The sequence below is a fragment of the Pongo abelii genome, chromosome X (genome assembly GCF_028885655.2).
Source record: "Pongo abelii isolate AG06213 chromosome X, NHGRI_mPonAbe1-v2.0_pri, whole genome shotgun sequence".
NCBI classification, from domain to species: domain Eukaryota; kingdom Metazoa; phylum Chordata; class Mammalia; order Primates; family Hominidae; genus Pongo; species Pongo abelii.
In genome coordinates, this window is record NC_072008.2 from 85,445,802 (window position 1) to 85,467,462 (window position 21,661).

Genomic DNA, 21,661 nt, shown 5'->3' on the forward strand with positions numbered 1-21,661 from the left:
GATTAGGAAAGAAAGTCAGGGCAAGCCTTGGGTTTCAGTTGTCCTGTTAATAGCATCTGGGCCTTGTTACACGGTTTTCCTTTATGGCACATAGAATCATATTGCAATGTAATAGGGGTCACGGTACTATTTTTTCCTTAATTTTTTATTTTCTTGGAGGTGAGGTCAAGGAGTGGTGATAAGTAATTCACATAGGGAAGAGCCAAAGAAAGAAAACTTTCAGATCATCAATTATCAAGAAGGAGAGAAATAGAGAGAATATGATCATTTTCTTTCTCCCACTTTCCCCTACATCAGTGGAATTAAAGCAGGCAGATGTTGTCCTTCACTGGTCTCTACTAGACAGATTTCATGACTGTACTACTTTGCTATGTCTCACTTTCATCAACTAACCAACATTAATCAAACTTTTGGAAGCATCCTTATCAGTGCTGCATAATGCAGCTCTGTGACTTACTGATTCTTTCAGCTCCTGTTTGCCTCTTGTTTGGCTTTCACGTAGGGGAGCAGAGGTCAGTCACTCTAGGAGATATGAGTAGTCCCTTCAGCTCCCATGAATTGCTGTCACTCCACCCTGCTGCCTGTCCCCACATACCTGTAAGATGCGTTTCTATTAACCAACACTGAGATAGTAATTGATTCGCAGGAGCCCATTCTTCAGTTCCATTTAGGTCACCTAATCTGTTTGCTGCTCACTGTCCAAGGGAATTAATTTAACATACACAAGTGTGACAAACTCTCCAACATTCAATATAGTTACCAACTGTCTTGAAGTTTCTGGGGCATTCAGTCTTTGGCTACCCAAGGAGACCCAAGAACAATGAGAGAACTCTTCCAAGTTGTTTTGTTTTCTCCTTCCCTCTCTCTCATTTTTTAAAAAATAACCTGATGGGAAATTATTTAATTTGTGCATCTGAGAACTATGCATTATTATGATCAAAGGGAGATAAGACAGAGTTCCGATTTAAATCAAAAGCAAACTCTAAAAACAATTTAATGAATGCCACATTATTATGGAATTATGAACTAAACAGTGTGTGTCTTAACGGTGGCTGGCATATTTCATGCTTTCTGTTTGCTGAAAAAAACATTTTATAAATCTGTAGCTTTTCCTGATTCCCAAGGTTCTCTACAAAGAATCACGGTGATATACATTTGTAATGTGTCCAATTAGGTTTTCAAATAATATTTTATTTGGAAGATATTCCCAAATTAAATATACACTCTGTCTATGTATGCCTGAGATTCTCAGTGCTCCCTTACTGGACGTTGTTCAAACAACAATCTGTGCATTTTATATGAGGGTGAATGCAATAATGTTTCTTAAGAGAAAAAAATAAAGATGAAACAAATAAACTGTGATTCATTCAGTTCCCTAAAGCAGACACACCATGTTTTGACAGTCCCTGTTTGGCAACATCTGGCATCTCATGTATAGTAAAGAGTAGCAAGATGCATTGTGAATTAGCTTAATGAGGAAATTATATTTGTTTCATTTGCTTGAGACATTTAGCAAAGCCTTCATTTGCATGATTTCATCAACAAAATTTGAGAAATATACCAGCAATATTTTCACCCCTATTTTAGGATTCATTTTCCATAGGTCACAAATGAAAAGAAATTTCTTAAACTTAGATGTCATCACACCCACTATTAAACAACAGAGTAAGAGGCAGGAACCATAAGTTTCTGTTCCAGCCCTGTCAGTTTCCAGCTGTAAGGCCTGGGGCAAGAAAATGTGGCTTTTTTTGCTATAGCCAGTGGCTTCAGTCAAATACAGAAAACTGATGCCTTTTTACTTTCAAATTATACAAAAGCTTTCTTTTAAAAAGTAATTATCGCTCTTTGGTTTTCCTACTGAATCATTTAAGAGTAAATTGCAAAAATCATGACTCTTCACTTCTAAATATTTCAGTGTGTATTTCCAAAGAACAAGCACAGAATTTTACATAATAATGGTACAATAATCAAATTCAGGACGTTTAACATTGTCCCTTTGTCTTTGCCCTTCTTGCTACCTGGAATACCCTTCCTTTCCTCCAACACTCATCTTCCAAGGTCCATTTTCTTCACAAAGCCCTCTCAGATTCCTCAATGCCACACCGAAGAATAATGAAGTTTTAAAACATTGAAGCAAGACAGACAGTGTACACCTTTGTTTCTGCCATTTCCTAGCTGCATGATTTTAGGAAAATTACCTACTCTCTCCAAGGCTAGGTTTCTTTATCAATTAAATAAAAATAAGTATTTACTGACTTAGGCTCACCTGGGGATTAAATGAGATCATGTATATACAATATTTAGCATAGGTACACAATAAATCATACTTCTATATTTTATTACAATTTCTCTTTTCTCTGAAATCATGTAGGAGTGAATACTTTCTACTTTGTATTTCAAGCATTGGTGAAATTATTTATCTCCCTTACTTATCTCCCTTATCTCTGACAATAATCCCTTACGTATGAGTCAGAATTTTCTATGTGCAATTCGTAGAAACCCAACTCAAATTGGCTTTAGAAATAAAGGGAATTCATTTATAACGAAAAACTCTAGGAAAATCCAGGGTCTCAAAAATGTCAAAAGGAGTTGGTCTCTATTTTTCTTTCTGCGTATGTATAACTGGGCATGGGGGTTGCCTTCAGTAGCTCTATTCCTATATCTGACTAACTACAAATCCAGTGGAATGAAATGGATTCATTCCAATAGATCCAGCAAAAATTATGGAATTAATTCCTAGACAAATTTGCCCATCCCTAAACTAAATATCTATGATTTAGGTGGCAATGATTCTGGTTGGTCAGATCTGGGTCATGTGACAACCCTGCTTGTTTCAGAGTGATGTCATCCCTACTGTACCCACGTCGACGGAGAGTGAAAATGGGATGTTTACCAGAGAAAAATCAATATGTGGTGACTACAAAAAGAAGGAATAGATGTTGGTAAAAAAAAAATTATATTATGGCATTTTTGTAAGCCATACCCTACCTTATAAATATGGAAGATATCATAGCCAATATCTTTAGTCTCCTGCAATCAGTCTCATCCTAAGTGGCCTTCAAGACCACATACATGCTGAAGTCAATATCCTGTATAACCATGGAGGGAAATACTGCAAAGCAGCTATCTTGAATATCAGATCACATTTAGTTTCCTTATCTTCCATATCTGGTCAAAATGGAGTAACAGAGACCGGATTCACTCTCCTGCCTGAAACAACCAAGAGAGCCAAATAAAATATATGAAATGCAAGTTTTTAAGACACTGGATATCCGGCAAAAAATGACAGTGATCCCTGAAAGATGGAAAAGAAATGAGGTGAGCCCTATGATTGTCCAGGGTACTGTCATCAGAGTTTCCAGGCCACAAAATAGGGACACAGAACTCTGGCAGAACATACTCCCTGTGTTGAGGAACCAAAGCTGAGAGTCCAAGGAGAACAAATTGGTAGAGTCTGCAAAACAAAATACCAGAGAGGAGAGAGCGGCAGAGAAATAACTTTGGGGAACTGCAGAAGATACCCTTTGAATATTCAGTAGAGTACTCATCAGTGTATGCACATAAGGAAATTACTAGAGAAAAAAAGATAGATTAAAAAAAAATAGTGTTCATAGATGGCTAGAATTAGTTCCTGTTACTGCCAGATTGGAAAACTTCACAATTCAGTCAATAAGGTACTTATTGACTGAGCTTGACTTATTGACTTATTGAGCTTGCCTCAGTTGTAGGGAATGATGAGACTTGAATCTAGACTACAGACTAAAGGCTGCTCTGGTTCCCTAACAAATTTTTACATCAAATACCTAGAATAATAAAAATCTTTCCAAGTAATTTAATTATGGCCCAGAATAAAGCTTAAGAATATTTATAGAAATTCAAAAATATCCAGCATCCAAAAAGGTAAAATTCACATTTGACATCTAACCAAAAATTAGCAGTCATGAAAAGAAGAAAATACATGCCCTAAGAAGAAATCAACCAATCAAAAGTAATTCAGAATTGAAACAACTGTTAGAATTAGCACACAGGGATGTTAAAACAGTTGTTGTAACTGTATTCCATATATTTAGTAACCTAAGTAGAGACATGAAAGATATAAAAAGGCCCAGGTCAAACTTCTGAAGATGAAATCTACAATGCTTGAGATTTAAAATTCATTGGCGGGATTAGCAGCACATTACAAAATTACACATCTCATAACAAAAAGTTAGTGAACTTGAAGACAGAGTAATAAAAAAAATTCAAAATGAAACACATACAGGAATAAAGAATTTGAAAGAGTGAAAAGAAACATCAGCTACCTCTGGGACAACTTCAAGAGACCTAATATATGTGTATTTACAGTATTCAAGAGAGGAGAGGCAGACCAATATTTGAAGACATAATGGCTAAAAATTTTCTAGAGCTGATGAAATTTATACATTCTTTTGGCTTAGGATTGACTCGGCAATGCGGGCTCTTTTTTGGTTCCATATGAACTTCAAAGTAGTTTTTTCCAATTCTGTGAAGAAAGTCATTGGTAGCTTGATGGGGATGGCATTGAATCTATAAATTACCTTGGGCAGCCTGGCCATTTTCACGATATTGATTGTTCCTACCCATGAGCATGGAATGTTCTTCCATTTGTTTGTATCCTCTTTTATTTCATTGAGCAGTGGTTTGTAGTTCTCCTTGAAGAGGTCCCTCACATCCCTTGTAAGTTGGATTCCTAGGTATTTTATTCTCTTTGAAGCAATTGTGAATGGGAGTTCACTCGTGATTTGGCTCTCTGTTCGTATGTTATTGGTGTATAAGAATGCTTGTGATTTTTGTACAATGATTTCGTATCCTGAGACTTTGCTGAAGTTGCTTATCAGCTTAAGGAGACTTTGGGCTCAGACAATGGGGTTTTCTAGATATACAATCATGTCATCTGCAAACAGGGACAATTTGACTTCCTCTTTTCCTAATTGAATACCCTTTATTTCCTTCTCCTGCCTAATTGCCCTGGCCAGAACTTCCAAAAACAAGCAATGGAGAAAGGATTCCCTATTTAATAAATGATGCTCGGAAAACTGGCTAGCCATATGTAGAAAGCTGAAACTGGATCCCTTCCTTACACCTTATACAAAAATTAATTCAAGATGGATTAAAGACTTACATGTTAGACTTAAAACCATAAAAACCCTAGAAGAAAACCTAGGCAATACCATTCAGGACATAGGCATGGGCAAGGACTTCATGTCTAAAACACCAAAAGCAATGGCAACAAAAGCCAAAATTGACAAATGGGATCTAATTAAACTAAAGAGTTTCTGCACAGCAAAGCAACTACCATCAGAGTGAACAGGCAACCTACAAAATGGGAGAAAATTTTTGCAACCTACTCATCTGACAAAGGGCTAATAACCAGAATCTACAATGAATTCAAACAAATTTACAAGAAAAAAACAACCCCATCAAAAAGTGGGCGAAGGATATGAACAGACACTTCTCAAAAGAAGACATTTATGCAGCCAAAAAACACATGAAAAAATGCTCATCATCACTGGCCATCAGAGAAATGCAAATCAAAACCACAATGAGATACCATCTCACACCAGTTAGAATGGCAATCATTAAAAAGTCAGGAAACAACAGGTGCTGGAGAGGATGTGGAGATATAGGAACACTTTTACACTGTTGGTGGGACTGTAAACTAGTTCAAGTATTGTGGAAGTCAGTGTGGTGATTCCTCAGGGATCTAGAACTAGAAATACCATTTGACCCAGCCATCCCATTACTGGGTATATACCCAAAGGATTATAAATCATGCTGCTATAAAGACACATGCACACGTATGTTTACTGTGGCACTATTCACAATAGCAAAGACTTGGAACCAACCCAAATGTCCAACAACGATAGACTGGATTAAGAAAATGTGGCACATATACACCATGGAATACTATGCAGCCATAAAAAATGAAGAGTTCATGTCCTTTGTAGGGACATGGATGAAACTGGAAACCATCATTCTCAGCAAACTATCGCAAGGACAGAAAACCAAACACCGCATGTTCTCACTCATAGGTGGGAATTGAACAATGAGAACATATAGACACAGGAAGGGGAACATCACACTTGTGGGACTGTTGTGGGGTGGGGGGAGGGGGAAGGGATAGCATTAGGAGATATATCTAATGCTAAGTGACGAGTTGATGGGTGCAGCACACCAACATGGCACATGTATACATATGTAACAAACCCGCACATTGTGCATATGTATCATAAAACTTAAAGTATAATAATAATAAAATTAAAAAAAAAAATTTATAAATTCACAGATTCATGCAAGAAGTTCAATGACACCCAAATATAAGAAACATGAAGAAAACTAACTACACTGAAATATATCCTAATCTAATTGCTAAAAAAAAAAAAAAAAAAAAGGGATATAGAGAAAATCTCAAACTTGCCGAGAGAAAAAAAACACACAATACATACAGAGGAACAAAGATGAGAATGACAGCATTTTTCTTCTCAGGAATGATGCAAGCAGAAGACATTGGAGTAACATCTTTAAAGTACAGAAAGAAAAATAAAAAAAAGCAATCAAGCTTGATGTTTGGATGTGTATCCCTACCCAGGTCTCATATTGAATTGTAATCCCCAATTTTGGTAGAAGGGCCTGGTGGGAGGTGATTGAATCACTGGGGAGGACTTCCTCCTTGCTGTTCTTGTGATAGTGAGTTCTCATGAGATCTGGTTGTTTAAAAGTGTACAGCACCTGCCCCTTCTCTCTCTTCCTCCTGCTCTAGCCATGTAAGATGTGCTGCTTCACCTTTACTTTTCGTCATGATTATAAGTTTCCTCAGGCCTCCCCAGAATCAGAATTAGAAGGCTGTACAGCCTGCAGAACCATCAGTCAACTAAACCTCTTTTTAAAATACAAATTACATAGTTTCAGGTATTTCTTTACAGCAGTGTGAGAATAGATGAATACGGAAAATCGGTGCCTAGGAGTGGGACACGGCTATAAAGATACCTGAAAATGTGGAAGTAAATTTGGACCTGGGTCATGGGAAGAGGTTGGAACAGTTTGGAGGGCTCAGAAAGACAGGAAGATGAGGGAACATTTTGAAATTCCTAGAGACTTATTGAATGGTTTTGACCAAAATGCTGATAGTGATATGGACAGCGATGCGCAGGCTGATGAGGTCTCAGGTGGAGATGAGGCACTTATTGGGAACTGAAGTAAAGGTCACTCTTGCTATGCTTTAGCAAAGGGACTGCTATCTTTGTGCCCCTGCTCTAGGGATCTGTGTAACTTTAAACTTGAGAGTGATGATTTAGGGTATCTGGCAGAAGAAATTTCTAAACAGCGAAACATTCAAGATATAACCTGGCTGCTTCTAACAGTGTATGCACATATGCATGAGCAAAAAGATGATCTGAAACTGGAACTTCTATTTAAAAGGAAAGCAGAGCATACAATTTTGGAAAATTTGCTGCCTGACCATGTGGCAGAAAAGTAAAATCCATTTTCTTGGGAGGAATTCAAGAAAACTACAGAAATTTTCATAAGAGGAGCCAAATGTTAATAGCCAAGACAATGGGGGAAATGCCTCCAAGGCATTTCAGAGACCTTCGTGGCAGCACCTCCCATCACATGCCCAGAGGCAGAGGAGGGAAGAATGGTTTTATTGGCCGGGCCCAGGGTGCTGCTGTCCTGTGCAACTTTGGGACATTGCTCCCTGTGTCCCAGACACTCCAGCTCTAGCCATGGCTAAAAGGGCCCCAGATATGTCTCAGGCTGCTGCTCCAGAGGGTACAAGCCATAAGCCTTGGCAGCTTCTATGTGGTGCTAAGCCTGCGGGTGTGCAGACAGCAAGAGTTGAGTCTTGGAAGCCTCCACCTAGATTCCAGAGGATGTATGGAAACATCTGGATGCCCAGGCAGAAGTCTGCTATAGGCGCAGAGCCCTCAGGGATAACCTCTACTAGGGTAGTAAGGAGGGAAAATGAGGGGTCGGAGCCCCCAAGCAGAGTCCCCACTGGGACACTTCCTAGTGGAGCTGTGAATAGTAGATCCACTGATGGCTTGCACTGTGTACCTGGAAAAGCCACAGGCATTCAACATCAGCTGTTGAGTGCAGCCATAGGAGCTAAGCCCTGCAGAGACATAGTGGCAGAGCTGCCCAAGGCCTTGGGAGCCCACCTCTTGCATCAGTGTGGCCTGGATGTAAGACATGGAGTCAAAGATTATTTTGGAGCTTTAAGATTTAATGACCATCCCACTGGGTTATGGACTTGCATGGAGCCTGTAGCCCCTTTGTTTTGGCCGATTTCTCCCTTTTAGATCAGGAGTATTTAGCCAATGCCTGTACCCACATTGTATCTTGGAAGTCACTAACTTGTTTTTGATTTTACAGGCTCATAGGCGGAAGGGACTTGCCTTGTCTCAGATGAGACTTTGGAGTGTGGCCTTTTGAGTTAATGTTGAAATAGATTAAGACTTTGGGGAACTGTTGAGAAGTGATTATTATGTTTTACAATGTGAGAAGGACATGAGATTTGGGAGGGGCAAAAGGTAGAATGATACGGTTTGGATTTGTGCCTCCCCATCCAAATCTCATGTTGAATTGTAATCCCCAGTGTTGGATGAGGGACCTGGTGGTAGGTGACTGGATCACGGGGGAGGACGTCCATGGTTTGGACTTGTATCCCCCTCCCCAATCTCATGTTGAATTGTAATTACCAATGTTGGATGAGGGGCCTGGTGGGAGGTGACTGGATGATGGAAGAGGACTTCCCCCTTGCTGTTCCTGTGAGAGTGAGTGAGTTATCATGAGAGCTGGTTGTTTATAAGTGTGTGACACCTCCCCCTTCCCTCTGTTCCTCCTACTCCAGCCACATAAGACCCGTGCCTCCTTCCCCTTTGCCTTCCACCATGATTGTAAGTTTTGGGAGGCATCCCCAGAAACAGAAACCTGTACAGCCTGCAGAACCATGAGCAAATTAAAACTATTTTCTTTATAAATTACTCAGTTTCAAGTATGTATTTGTAGTGTGTGAGAATGGACAAATACAAAGCTATAATACTATACTAAATAAAGTATTTTTCAAAAATGAAATAAAGACTTCTTAACATATATAAAAGTTGAAAGAATTCATCACCATCAGACTTGAGCTACCAGAAACATCAAAGGAAATGATTTGGGCAGAAGGAAAACAATACCAGATGGAAATATGTACCTATATAATGGAATATAGAGCAGTGATAATGGTAACAACATGAAAATATCTCTCTGTGTACATATATATATATATATATATATATATATATCTTATTTAAATGTCTTTAAAAGATAACTGTCTTTAGACAAATAATTAAAATGTAATGTGTTATTGAAAACATGTAGAAGTAAAATGTATGACAATAGCAATAAGGCTTGGAGAGGGACAAATGAAAGTAAACAAAGGCAAAGTTCCTATACTATATATGAACTAATATATATTTTAAGGTAGACTGTGATAAATTATAGCTAATAAGGCAACAAAAGAGTAAAAATGCCATCACAAAAATGCTCAATCCAAATGAAAGCAGAAAAAAATGAAAAGGTACAATTAAGAGATGGGACAAATGAAATACAAACTAAAAGGTAGATTTAAGCCTAACTATATCAGTAGAAACATTAAATGAGAATAGTTTTTTAATGCCCCAATTAGTCGTAGTCTTTTAATGCTCCAATTAAAAGGCAGGGGTTGTCATGTTGGATAAAGAAAAACAATATTCGAGGATATACCTACAAGAAATTCACTGCAAATATAAAGACATAAATAAGTTAAAATGTAAAAGGATGAAAATCGGTATACAATGCTACCATTAATCAAGTGAAAACTGGAGTGATTAATATCATACAATCGATGCTGGGAAAGGAAGTAAAAAATGCTATTTTCACAATGTTTGCTTGTATATATCAATAAACAAATGAACATTTTGAATCCATGCAGAAGCTAATAAAATTTTACAACTGAGTCTCTGAAAACAAATAAAATGAAAAAGCCCTGATGTGTTGTTGTGTGTGTGCTCCCACCATAGCCATTTTTAAGCTACTTGATATCAACCAGCTCACATTTTCTGAAAATTTAAACATAGACTCTTATGAGCCAGTCCTATTTACCACTGATTCCAGGCTATCAAAATGTAAGCATATAGTCATCATATCCTGCCAGCTGGCTCTCCTTTGAAGCAACTATATTTAGAACTTAGAATACAGTTGCTTCAAAGGAGAGTTGTTTAGAATTTAAATGCTGAAACATTGAAGGGTACACAAATGATCCATGGGCTATGAATGTATACGGTCTAAATAAAACAGGATTTCTAACAGCATTCTCCACCCTTCCTCCTTATTCAATAATTTAGCCATTCTTATGGCCTCAATAAATCTAGGTACCTGCTGCACAAATCAACAGAAATCAGGACATTAACATTTCATCATGGAAACTATGTATGCCTGCAGAAGACGAGAGGACAGGCCTTTGGGGATGTTCAAAGTGATTCTATTTGTTAACTTCTTAAAGAAAAGTTAGTGTGAATGTCATAAATGTTATTAATTTGCAGGTCATATCAATTCGTTTTAGTCTTTTATAACAGACTGAAACTAATTTGTAACACAGATGGAGGGCAAATTAAGGGTTCTCATGATTAATCGTAAAGGAAATCTTTACAGATGCTGAGTTTTAAATCATGTATTTATTATTTTTAACTTTTTAGTGTATGGGACAGAGAGGGAGAAAGGGGATGCAGGTGGATTTAGTTTTTGCTCTTTAAAAATTATTGGTAGGTAGGTGCTGAGCACTTGCACACATGGAATCTCGTGTACCAAATGGGGTAGTGACAATAAATAAATAGTTGTAGGCTTTCAGGCACCATACCTTAAATATCAATGAGATAGTTTCTCGTAAGTGAGACTTTCAAGCTACCACACATAACGTGGTATGGGAAGTCAATTCCTCTGCCCTATCTGGCATAAGGCTGGCCTTAACTTTAAGACTAAACACACCATCCTCCCCTCAGCCCACCTCTAACCATCAAATAATAATTTTTTTAGACTATCATCAAATCTGACCAGAAACAAAAACTATCATGTCTTATCTGGAAAGTAGATAAGGATGGGGAGATATATCCTGTTCAATATATGCAAGTTTTCTGTTTAGTGTGTTAGGGAGACCAGAGCAGTGTGAAGTAGTTGAGTGAGGTCCAAAAGTATAGACTGTTAGAAATATGCCACCTTCACTTCTCAGTTCAGAAGGATCCCTAAGTTCCTGTGCTTTACACAGCCTGTGAGGGGGAATCTTAATCACATTAATTCCATGGACTCTAAAAAGAAGCAGTCCTGGTGTTTAATGGTGCACAGCAGGTCAGCCTGTGTTTATAGCTCAGGATATGAAGAGTAGGGCTTGGGAGCTGGGGTGGTGGGGGAGGAAGGCAGACAGGGACAAAATGAAGTATAGAATGTGAAATGGTGGCAAAAGCTTAGGACCTAGCATCAGCAATACTGGAATCTCCCCTGAGCTGTGCCACTAATTTCTGGTGACCTGGACAAGTCCCTCTTCCTCCCTGAATTCCATTTGTATCATCTGAACAATGAAGGTGTAGGACTAGTGGTTTCTAAAGGCTTTTTTTTTTTTGCCCCAAGAGTCAATGACTTTAGGGACTCCTTTAACCTGTCTGGCAATGATTCTTTGTATCTGTCTTAAGGGAAATGGAAAGAACTCATGACCTCTTATAGGTATAAGGCCTAGTTCAGTTTACAAAGTGCTCTTCACATACATATGTTCTTTGATCCATCCTAGAAATAGCCTTCTGAGATAGGTAGAGTGGGTACTTTCATCCCCAGTTGACAGATAAAGAAACTGAGGCTCAGAGACTAACACTTAGTGAACACTTACACTTTATGTGCTAAGCATGTTACATGAATCATCTCCCTTAGTCCACACAATGACCCTCTGAAGACTTTTATGGTAGTAATATATTATTTACATTTTACAGATGAAGACACTGAGGGACAAAGAGGATCCCTGATTTGCCCATGGCCACTTAAGTGGCAAATGCCTACACTTCAGAGCCTTGCACTTTATACTATATACTGCTTATTTTGTAAGGGACCAAATGGAGTCTTGCCTTTGGGAATAGGGAGTAAGGATAGGAGAAACACCCATAATTAGAGAAAGCATAAACCTGCTTTGGGCAGGCATGCCCTTGGCAACACTGTGAATACAGTTTCCCTTTGCTGCCTTCTGACATCTCTGTCCCCATCAGGCGTCCAGTACCAATCAAGATTTATTTCCATAGGCCATATTCTCTAAAGCCCATAGAGGTGGTAAAGCATTTTCTAGAGCAGGGGTTCCCAATTCTCACTAGCCAGCTGGGAATCTTTAGCTTCATTTTAGAGAATTAGATTCAAATAGTTTAATTCAGCGTCAAGGTTTAAGCTTTTCAGGTGGTTCTAATGTGCAGTCAGGGTACAGAACAAATGTTCTCAGTCTTGGCTGCACATTAAAATCATCTGGAAAGATTTCAAAAGTTAACAAAGTGCACAACCACCAGAAATGCTGATGTAATTGTTTTGGGGTGTAAACTTGATCTGGAGATTTTTATAAGCTCCGAAGTGACATTAATGTAGATACAAGGTTGAAAATCACGTATCTATCCAGAAGACCTATGATCTACTATATAGGCTTCACCACTCACTAGCTAAATAAACTTGGGTAACTTAATCTCAGACATAGTTTCTTCATCTTAAACATAAAGAAAATAATAACATTCACACTGTGAGGTTATTCTGAGAAGTAAATAATGTTTGTAAATGGCTAATATCTGGCATGTAGTAAGTGCTAAAAAAAACTAGCTATAATGATAAATTACTATGCAGGATAAAAAGTATCTGATAAACAAAAAAATCACTGAGGCAATGGTTCTCAAACTTTAGCATCCATCAGAATCACCTGAAGGCTTATTAAAACACAGATTGCCTCTCTCTACCTATACTTCACGTCTGGGGTGAAACCAAAAATATGCACTTACAAGTTCCCAGAAGATACTGATGCTACTAGTTTGAACATTATAGTTCAAACTAGAGAAGCTCCATAATAAAATATTAGCTTCAGTTTCAGATTCCCCTCCAAACGAGGTTTTTGTTTGTTTCATTTTTGTTTTTTGAAACAGTCTCACTCTGTTGCCCAGACTGGCGTGCACTGGCGATCTCGGCTCACCGCAACCTCTCCTTCCTGGGTTCAAGCGATTCTCCTGCTTCAGCCTCACAAGTAGCTGGGATTACAGGCATGTGCCACCACACCCAGCTAATTTTTGTATTTTCAGTAGAGCCAGGGTTTCACCATGTTGGCCATGCTGGTCTTGAACTCCTAATCTCAAATGATCTGCCCATCTCAGCCTCCCAAAGTGCTGTGATTACAGGTGTGAGCTACCGTGCCTGCCCTCAAATGAGTATTAATACATTCAAAAACCCAAAGGATGTTATTATGGTGGAACTTAAGATACTTCAGTTGACAAATAGTGGGGAGATATTTGGGGACAGGTGATATCCTTGTACAAAGCTGACTACTCCACTTAATTTTAAGGTGAGTCCATGTCAGCTTCCCTGGGCTATTTTCCAAAGCAGGAGACAGAACACAGGCTGCTCTAAATGAGATTTTGTTAACAGAGTAGAGGAAGCTTCATGTTTTTTTTTTCTTTTCAGCACCATTTAATGAGAGCTGCCCTTTCCTCTCCTTCACTCTCTCCTCTAATTTAAAAAAGATGCCACTAAAGTGGCACGTCTTCACAGAAGGGTTAAATTCATGTTTAAATGTATTTCAAGGCTTATAAAACACATTAAGATTGACAGGAATGTGATTATTTCCTACCAAAAAGTGTCACAGAAATAAGAATGTTTTCCAGTGTCTCTGGAGAGGTTCTGACAAATAGACTAAGGCTGACAAATTTCTGCCCCAACCCTGACAGCTACTGAAGTCATCAATTCTGGAAGGGATAAGGCAGGCTGCGAGCCCAATAAGGAGGCTGGCAAACGTGTTTGCAGCATACTTTCTACTTTTCTGTGTCCCTATCAAGTACTCCCCTCCAGCACTGGATTCCCAACTCTTCAACCATCACTCTGTTTCTGGGCAGCAGATATTATCCTTGATAACGTCCACCCCAATCAAAGTCTATTTGGACTTTTTAATTCTCTAATATCTGGCCAAGGCTAGGCAGTTGACTTGCTGAATTTAGATACATAAATTCACATTGGCCGGGTGTGGTGGCTCACACCTGTAATCCCAGCACTTTGGGAGGCTGAAGCGGGCAGATCACCTGAGGTCAGGAGTTCGAGACCAGCCTGATCAACATGGTGAAACACTGTCTCTACTAAAAACACAAAATTAGCTGGGCATGGTGGTGCATGCCTGTAATCCCAGCTATCAGGAGGCTGAGGCAGGAGAATCGCTTTGGCAGAGGTTGCAGTGAGCCGAGATTGCTCCATTGTACTCCAGCCTGGGAAACAAGAGTGAAACTGTTTCAAAAAAAAAAAAAAAAAAAAAAAAATCGCCTGGGTGCGGGGCCTCGTGCATGTAATCTCAGCACTTTGGGAGGCCGAAGCCAGTGGATCACCTGAGGTTGGGAGTTCCAGACCAGCCTGACCAACATGGAGAAACCCCGTCTCTACTAAAAATACAAAATTAGTCGGTCGTGGTGGCAGGCGCCTGTAATCCCAGCTACTCGGGAGGCTGAGGTAGGAGAATCGCTTGAATCCAGGAGGCGGAGGTTGCAGTAAGCCAAGGTTGCAACATTGCAGTCCAGCCTGGGCAACGAGCAAAACACCATCTCAAATAAATAAATAAAAATCACATGGAGGCCGGGCGCAGTAGCTCCACCTGTAATCTCAGCACTTTGGGAGGCTGAGGCAGGTGGACCACGAGGTCAGGAGTTCACGACCAGCCTGGCCTACATGGTGAAACCCCGTCTCTACTAAAAATACAAAAAGAATTAGCCAGGCGTGGTGGCGGGCACCTGTAATCCCAGCTACTTAGGAGGCTGAGGCAGGATAATCGCTTAAAACCGGAAGGCGGAGGAGGTTGTAGTGAGCCGCAATCGTGCCACAGCACTCCAGCCTGGGCAATAAGAGAAAAACTCCGTCTCAAAGAAAAAAAAAAAAAATCACATTGAATGTGTGAGTGGTAGGTACTGCTTAATGGGATATTTTGTTTCCAAGGAATTTGTAGCAAAAGCAGCAGCTCAAATGAATGAGTCTCAAATAGCGGAAAGCCAGGCAATGCGGCTAGTGGCATAGTTGGTAAAATAATTTGGTTGCTAGGGTGGCATTTGGGTAAAGCATGCCAATATTCTCTAGAGCAGATAAAGTGGTGGAGAGTCCTAGAAACTTAGTTCCACAGGTGGATGGGTTTGACGCTGGAGCAATCGCTCAATATCTTTATATCCTGACACTCATCTATAAAACGAGGTTAATAATATCCTGCCCTGCCTCCCTCTTTTGAGTTTTGAAATTGAATTTTCACGGCACATGTGAAGGCATGCTGTAAATTAGTAGGTGTTAGAGAAATTCAGGTTTTTGAATAATAGTAATGACAATGATGACGATGATGAAATAACTGATAAATCCTTAGCCACATGAGAAAAATAGATTGAAGGTTAGTAAAGTTTCACACACCAGAAAAGATGTACTGAATAAAAAGTACTCTTGGCTGGGCGTGGTGGCTCACACCTGTAATCCTAGCACTTTGGGAGGCCGAGATGGGCAGATCACCTGAGGTTAGGAGTTCAAGACCAAGCTAGCCAACATGGCGAAACCCCATCTCTACTAAAAATACAAAAATGAGCCAGGCATGGTGGCGCATGCCTGTAATCCCAGCTACTCAGAGGCTGAGGCAAGAGAATCACTTGAACCCAAGAAGCAGACATTGAAGAGAGCTGAGATTGCGCCACTGCATTCCAGCCTTGGTGACAAAGCAAGACTCTGTCTCAAAAAAAAAAAAAAAAAAAAAAGGAATGTTGATGTCGTCAAATTAAATATTACCATACCTCATATCTTGGAGCCACGAAAATCCATTGATTTGATGTGGATAGAGCGTATTTATCAGGCACATCCTTCTGTGGGTCTCAATGTCCCCATCTGGTCCATGAGGGGGTAGGAGGCCTGGATATTCACAGATAACACAATTTTGTGGGTATTCATAGGGAGGAAAGAAGCCACCAAGGAAGCTGGCTGCCACTGCTTCCTCCTCTCCTGTTCAGAGGGGATAGCTCAAGAGCCAGAGAAGAAATAGTAACACTTTGTAGGGATCTACACATTGGAGGCTTCTTGGAGGACCCTGAGTAGCCCACTGCTATTCCCTCCTAGTGAGCTGATTTCAATAGAAGATTTACAAGTACTCGAGACCCTTAAGGACACTAAGACGTTGGTCTACACTAGCATAGCTCCAGGTCGTAAGTAGGAAATGATAGCCCAGTCAATAGCAAATACTCCAAGGACCTGAAATGATCTGAGACCACTTCGCTTTGAATCATTCTACTGTAGAGAAGCAGCTAACTTACAGGCTCTTGATGTATTTGCCCTAGTAATGGCAACCCTCAGCCCCCACCTCTCAGTAGTAATTTACATGAGCAAAGCCTGCTCACGCAGAGAAGGCTTAAAACAATAAAACTGTGTGTTCAACCCCAAAGACCCTAACAGTCTGCCATCCTCAGAAGAGCAGTGACTCCTAGCTGGTCAGACCCAGTACCCATGGTTATCCAGCACGACTTGCTCCAGGAGAAAAAGCAGAGGGCTGCAATGAGGAGATTATTATCCCTGCACAAGGTAGGTATCAAGTCATTCCATAGTTGCATTGGGACTTAAAGATTGGGGTTGCAGTGGTGGGTAACAGACAGCGTTTCTGATATGTTTATCTCCACAAAGAAGAGAACCTCAGACAGAGATCACCTTATAAATAGAAGCATTACAATCTCTCACTTAAAAAAAGTCTTATAAACCTAGCCATTATGCCTCAAATTCTACTGGTAGTGTTTAAGTATTGCTGTTTTCTGAGTCCTTAAAATGGGAAACAGTACATCTACTGATTAAGAGCCAAGGCTCCAATAAGGGCTGGGCTATTTACTAACTCTTCATCCTAGTCAAGTTGCTTAATTTTTCTAAAGTTTAGTTTCCTCATGTTTAAAAAAGGGTAAGCAATACCTTCACCAGAATTGTGATTAGCAATAACATTTAGTAAGTGCTTAACACAGTGCTCAGTACATAAGAAATGCTTGGAAAAAAAAAGGTAGCTGCTATTACTACCTAAAATCCAAACTGTCCTGCAGAATAAATCTCCATTGGCGAGTTTGGCAGACGCCTCTCTTTCAGAGACAATTTGGCAGAGTGTAAACATTATGGGCTTTGGATCCAAACAGACTCGGTTTTAATCCACCCTCTTTCACTCTCTAGGGCTGAGATCACTGTATCGTTACGAACCTCAGGTCCAGCCTATTACAAAGTGGGAATAATATCTTACCTTACGGGACTGTTGGGAGAATTACGACATAAAGTTTGTGACACACCTGGTACATAGTAAGCACCCAACAAACATTAGTTTTTTTCTCAGGAAAGCAATGGACTCTAACACGACATGAGGGAATGTTGCTGAAAGTAGGGCAATGGGTGTTATAAGGAAAAGGTGGGACACTGGAGACAAACTTATGTCCTATGGCTCTGATCTAGGAGGTGGATAATTTACTGAGTTAATGGAAATGATGTAAGAATCCAGTGCCATAGAAATGTTAGTACACCATAATAAAAATGGGCTCAGGGGGTCAGACAATGTACAAGCCAGGACATTCAAGGTTTCTTCCATGCTCACTGTAGTCTTCTGAGGTGTTCTTAGCTGACCATCCCACATCTGCAGATACATAATGGGCTTTTTGACTGGCTATGAGACAGTCTAGCATGAGAACTTTACCCAGTAGGTAGGCTGCTGGGGCACTGATGGGATAATCCCATTGGATCCTCTCTCATAGAGTATAAAAGAAAAATTAGTTATGTCAATAATGGGTGCTGACTGGAGAAGAAACAGAGGAAGTTGATGATGGTGATCATTACATCACCACAAAGCTGTAATTCTAGAGGCAGAAACAACAGACATCAGCTTCTGAGGAGAACATTTACTAGAATTATTAATAATCCAGATCTCTTGTCAGACTGCCAAAGCAGTCTGTTTTTGCAGTTAGCAAAATGGTGTACCACCCTCTGTGACACCTGTTTGCACAGTTAGCAAAATGGTGTACCACCCTCTGTGCTTCTCCACATATCCTTATAATAAATCATTTTTAGCAGAGGTGGCCTGAGTATATCTAGGTTCCTAAGAACATAGAAGTATTTGGGTGCAAATTTCAGCCCTGCCACTTACTAGTTTTCTCATATGTAAAATGGGAAGTGTAAGGATTGAATTAGTACATGCAAAACATTTAGACTAGTGTTTGGCACACAGTAAGTGTTCAAAAATTGTTACCTATTCAAGTAACAGCTTCTGAGTCTGTTTTCTTATCTGTAAAATGGGATTATATTCACCTCCTGAAGTATTTGGATTAGATGAAGTAACACAGGTAAAATAGTACATAGCTATATATCTGGTACTTCACATATGTTGACTATCATTTTCCTTCCCTTAAAAACAAAATATTTAAATATTTTGAATTTTGAAACTCTTCTAGGCAGAATAGTAAAATAACTTTGAGCTTTGTGCATTGCAGGTGCTGAATACATAGATACTGTGAAAAGTTTCCGCTTCAATGACTGTTGCCACTGTGAGCTTCTCTCTCACCCTCTACCCTCATATACCCAGGCTCAGAAGAATTGTGATGGCTCAGGTATGGTTTTATTTGGAGATTTATATCAAAAATCTTTCTGTGGGTCCAGGCCTTCCTGGTAAGTTAAAAGGAAGCAAGATAATGTCTGGTCTCTTGCCAGTGGGATGATGTCACTATCCTCACCCTAGCTAAGCAATGCTCATTCTTTATGAGGCTTACAATAAGTGTCACACATAGAAATAAAATAAAATTTAGCTTCAGATTCAAAATTATTTATTCTGTAAATGGGCATTTCCACCTGGAGGGTCTCAAAAAGAGAATATTAAGCTAGTAAATCTCAATAGATTATAACAATTTGAAATTTTTCTTTTCCCCATCTTTACCTAGAAAAGCATCCTCCATCACTGCTCTCTCCTTTTCATTTAACCCCAGATTGGTTCTTAGATTTTACGTCTGATTGAATCTAAACAATAGTCAAAATTCCACAGAGAAAACCCTTGTTAATTATTACTTCAACACCCAGGTCCCTTTAAGTGGCAAAATCACTATGCTATGTTTTTTTAATGTTTTTATCTTTTCCTCACAATTATTTCATGTCATTTTGATAAATTAAAAGCTAAACATAGCAAGTTCCAGCACGATCAAGTTTGAGCAAGATTTCTAAGAAATATGTATATAGAGTTCATTTTATGAACCTTCATTTGGAATATGGGACCTAACTTTAATGACCAAGCAGCATATTAAATGAAGAATTTTTTTCTTCCCTTACAAAATTTAAGAACATAAAACAGTCCAGGTAATACATTTTACATGAATAAATGTCCCTTTAACATTCAATTTGGACTTTTCTAACTGAAGGTGGAAGGCTTTCAGCTGTCTGGTAGACAAAATGGATTAGTGGTTAACGTATAAACTAGTTATTAAGTACCACAGGCACTTTAGTCATTTATTTGTAGCAAGGCACTTTCAACAACTTTGTACCTGCTACTACAGTAAGGAAGCAGTATATTTACAAGAATATAAGCAATAACAATAGACAGATTTCATTTTGGAAATTTCAGTTGAATTATTTTACCAATAAATCTTCCTGCTTGAGAGCATTTTCCAGTGTGGAAAATGAAAAGCTTGAGTATGAATACAACTTAGTTAATTTTGTAACAAATTGATTCCATTTGTTGTGGAAAAACTGCTGTGATTTCTAAGGAAGGAAAGTCTTATTTTTCTGACAGTTCACAAGGAGGAAAAAAGAACCAGTCCTCACTTTGAAACATTCTGCTAAATACCTGTTTGTCTCTGGATGAACTGCCTTCAATCAATCATTTTATTAGTAGTTTTCATCGTCTGTCTCAGCAATAAAATTAGCATATGACACACTTCGAATAGCATTATGGATGAGGATTAAGACAAGGTGTGATATAGTGGGATGAGTACTAGATTTGAAATGAGACATGGTTGTGATCAAATCCCAGCTGTTTCCTAGCTGTATGAATCCATGCCATCTACTTAAATTGTCAGCCTATTTCCTGTTCTCTAAAAATCAAAATAACAATCACCCCGCCTTGCACACAGGATTCTTTTGATGATTAAATAAACTATAATATATCAAAGTCCAGATCAGTTCCTAACATAAATAGGTGCTCAATAAATGTGGTGGATCTGAATCTCTCTGTTGTTCACTCTCCTCTTCTGTAAAATGGGAGGTGGGGTTAAACTAAATGTTCTCTATGTCTTCGGAGAAAAAAAAAATGCAAAGGTCCATAACACCATAATACCGCATTTAGAATTCTTTTGGGGGTAATGGTAGTGAGTTTTGGGGTAATTGCAGTGTTTCACTAGTTCAGTGCATTCCCTTCATTCTTTTCTATTACCCTTTGGGGTAATGCAACCAGTGTACTCTGAAAAGATCTGTAGAAAGGGGATCTCAGGCCCAGAAAAGGGTAAAGTATTATCCAAGTTAAAAGTTAGTATCAGAGCTAGGTCTACACCTTACACGAAATCACTGTAATTCAGAACCAGGGCTTTTTCCTCTACAATCTACACAAGAGCCAATTTAGACTTTATTTTGAAGCTGTTATCTACTAGCTTCATTTAATCTATAGCAAATTAAGCTCAGTTTTTGGTTGTTGTTGTTTTCTTTGCATCCTAGCAATCTTAGGTTCTTACTTTATCCATAGATAGCTAATACCCTTAAATTTCTGTTCAGATAGTCCAGATGGGCCTTTCCTGTAACTTTCTAAACTAGAAAGCAAACTCATCTCTGATCATAATTACTTGTTCTATCTCCTACTCCTGTTTTCTCTCTGCAGCAACAATTGGTAATAAATGAACCAGGCAAAATAATCCAGCCCATAAAGATTACCTAAAATGGTTCACAGGAAGGTGGAAGATTTCAGATGTCTAAGCATGGGTAGGGAAGTAATTTTTGTCAGTCACATTGTCTAAAGGATGAAGGTACAGCAACATTTTTCTGAGCATTTGACCTTATATATTGAAGTAAATGACACAATCAAATACATAAGAAAAAATTAGGAGAAAATAAGATTGATGGGGAACTAAAACTGAAGGTAAAGGTGCTATGATGTCTGTTTTTCATGACAGTATAGTCTGACATGTACTACTTTTCAATTATTAAATCAATTATCAAATTAGAAATGTAATTATACTAAAAACTAAGAGTTCACAGGTAGTGGTTCTATTGGTTTAAGAACAAATTCTAAGAAAGGAATTCTTGTTACATTTGTAAGATAATAGATGAATCTAAAAGTAAAACTTGGTGTCTATCAATGTTTTTTAAAAGACAAGTATGATAGGACTATAAACTAAAAGCATGAACAGTTATCTTT

General features: G+C 38.9%; 1 long non-coding RNA gene across 3 annotated transcripts in view; it reads right to left on the reverse strand.

Annotated features, from left to right (window-relative positions):
• LOC112130954 (uncharacterized) overlaps positions 1-21,661 on the reverse strand; it is a 129,186-nt gene that overhangs the window by 38,439 nt on the left and 69,086 nt on the right. For 2 of the 3 annotated variants that reach the window (XR_010139041.1, XR_010139039.1), the window contains one exon: positions 16,059-16,173. The exons of the other annotated variant lie outside the window; for it this stretch is intronic. This is a non-coding gene — a long non-coding RNA (uncharacterized LOC112130954). The remainder of the gene's footprint in view (positions 1-16,058; positions 16,174-21,661) is intronic. 3 annotated transcript variants of the gene reach the window in all.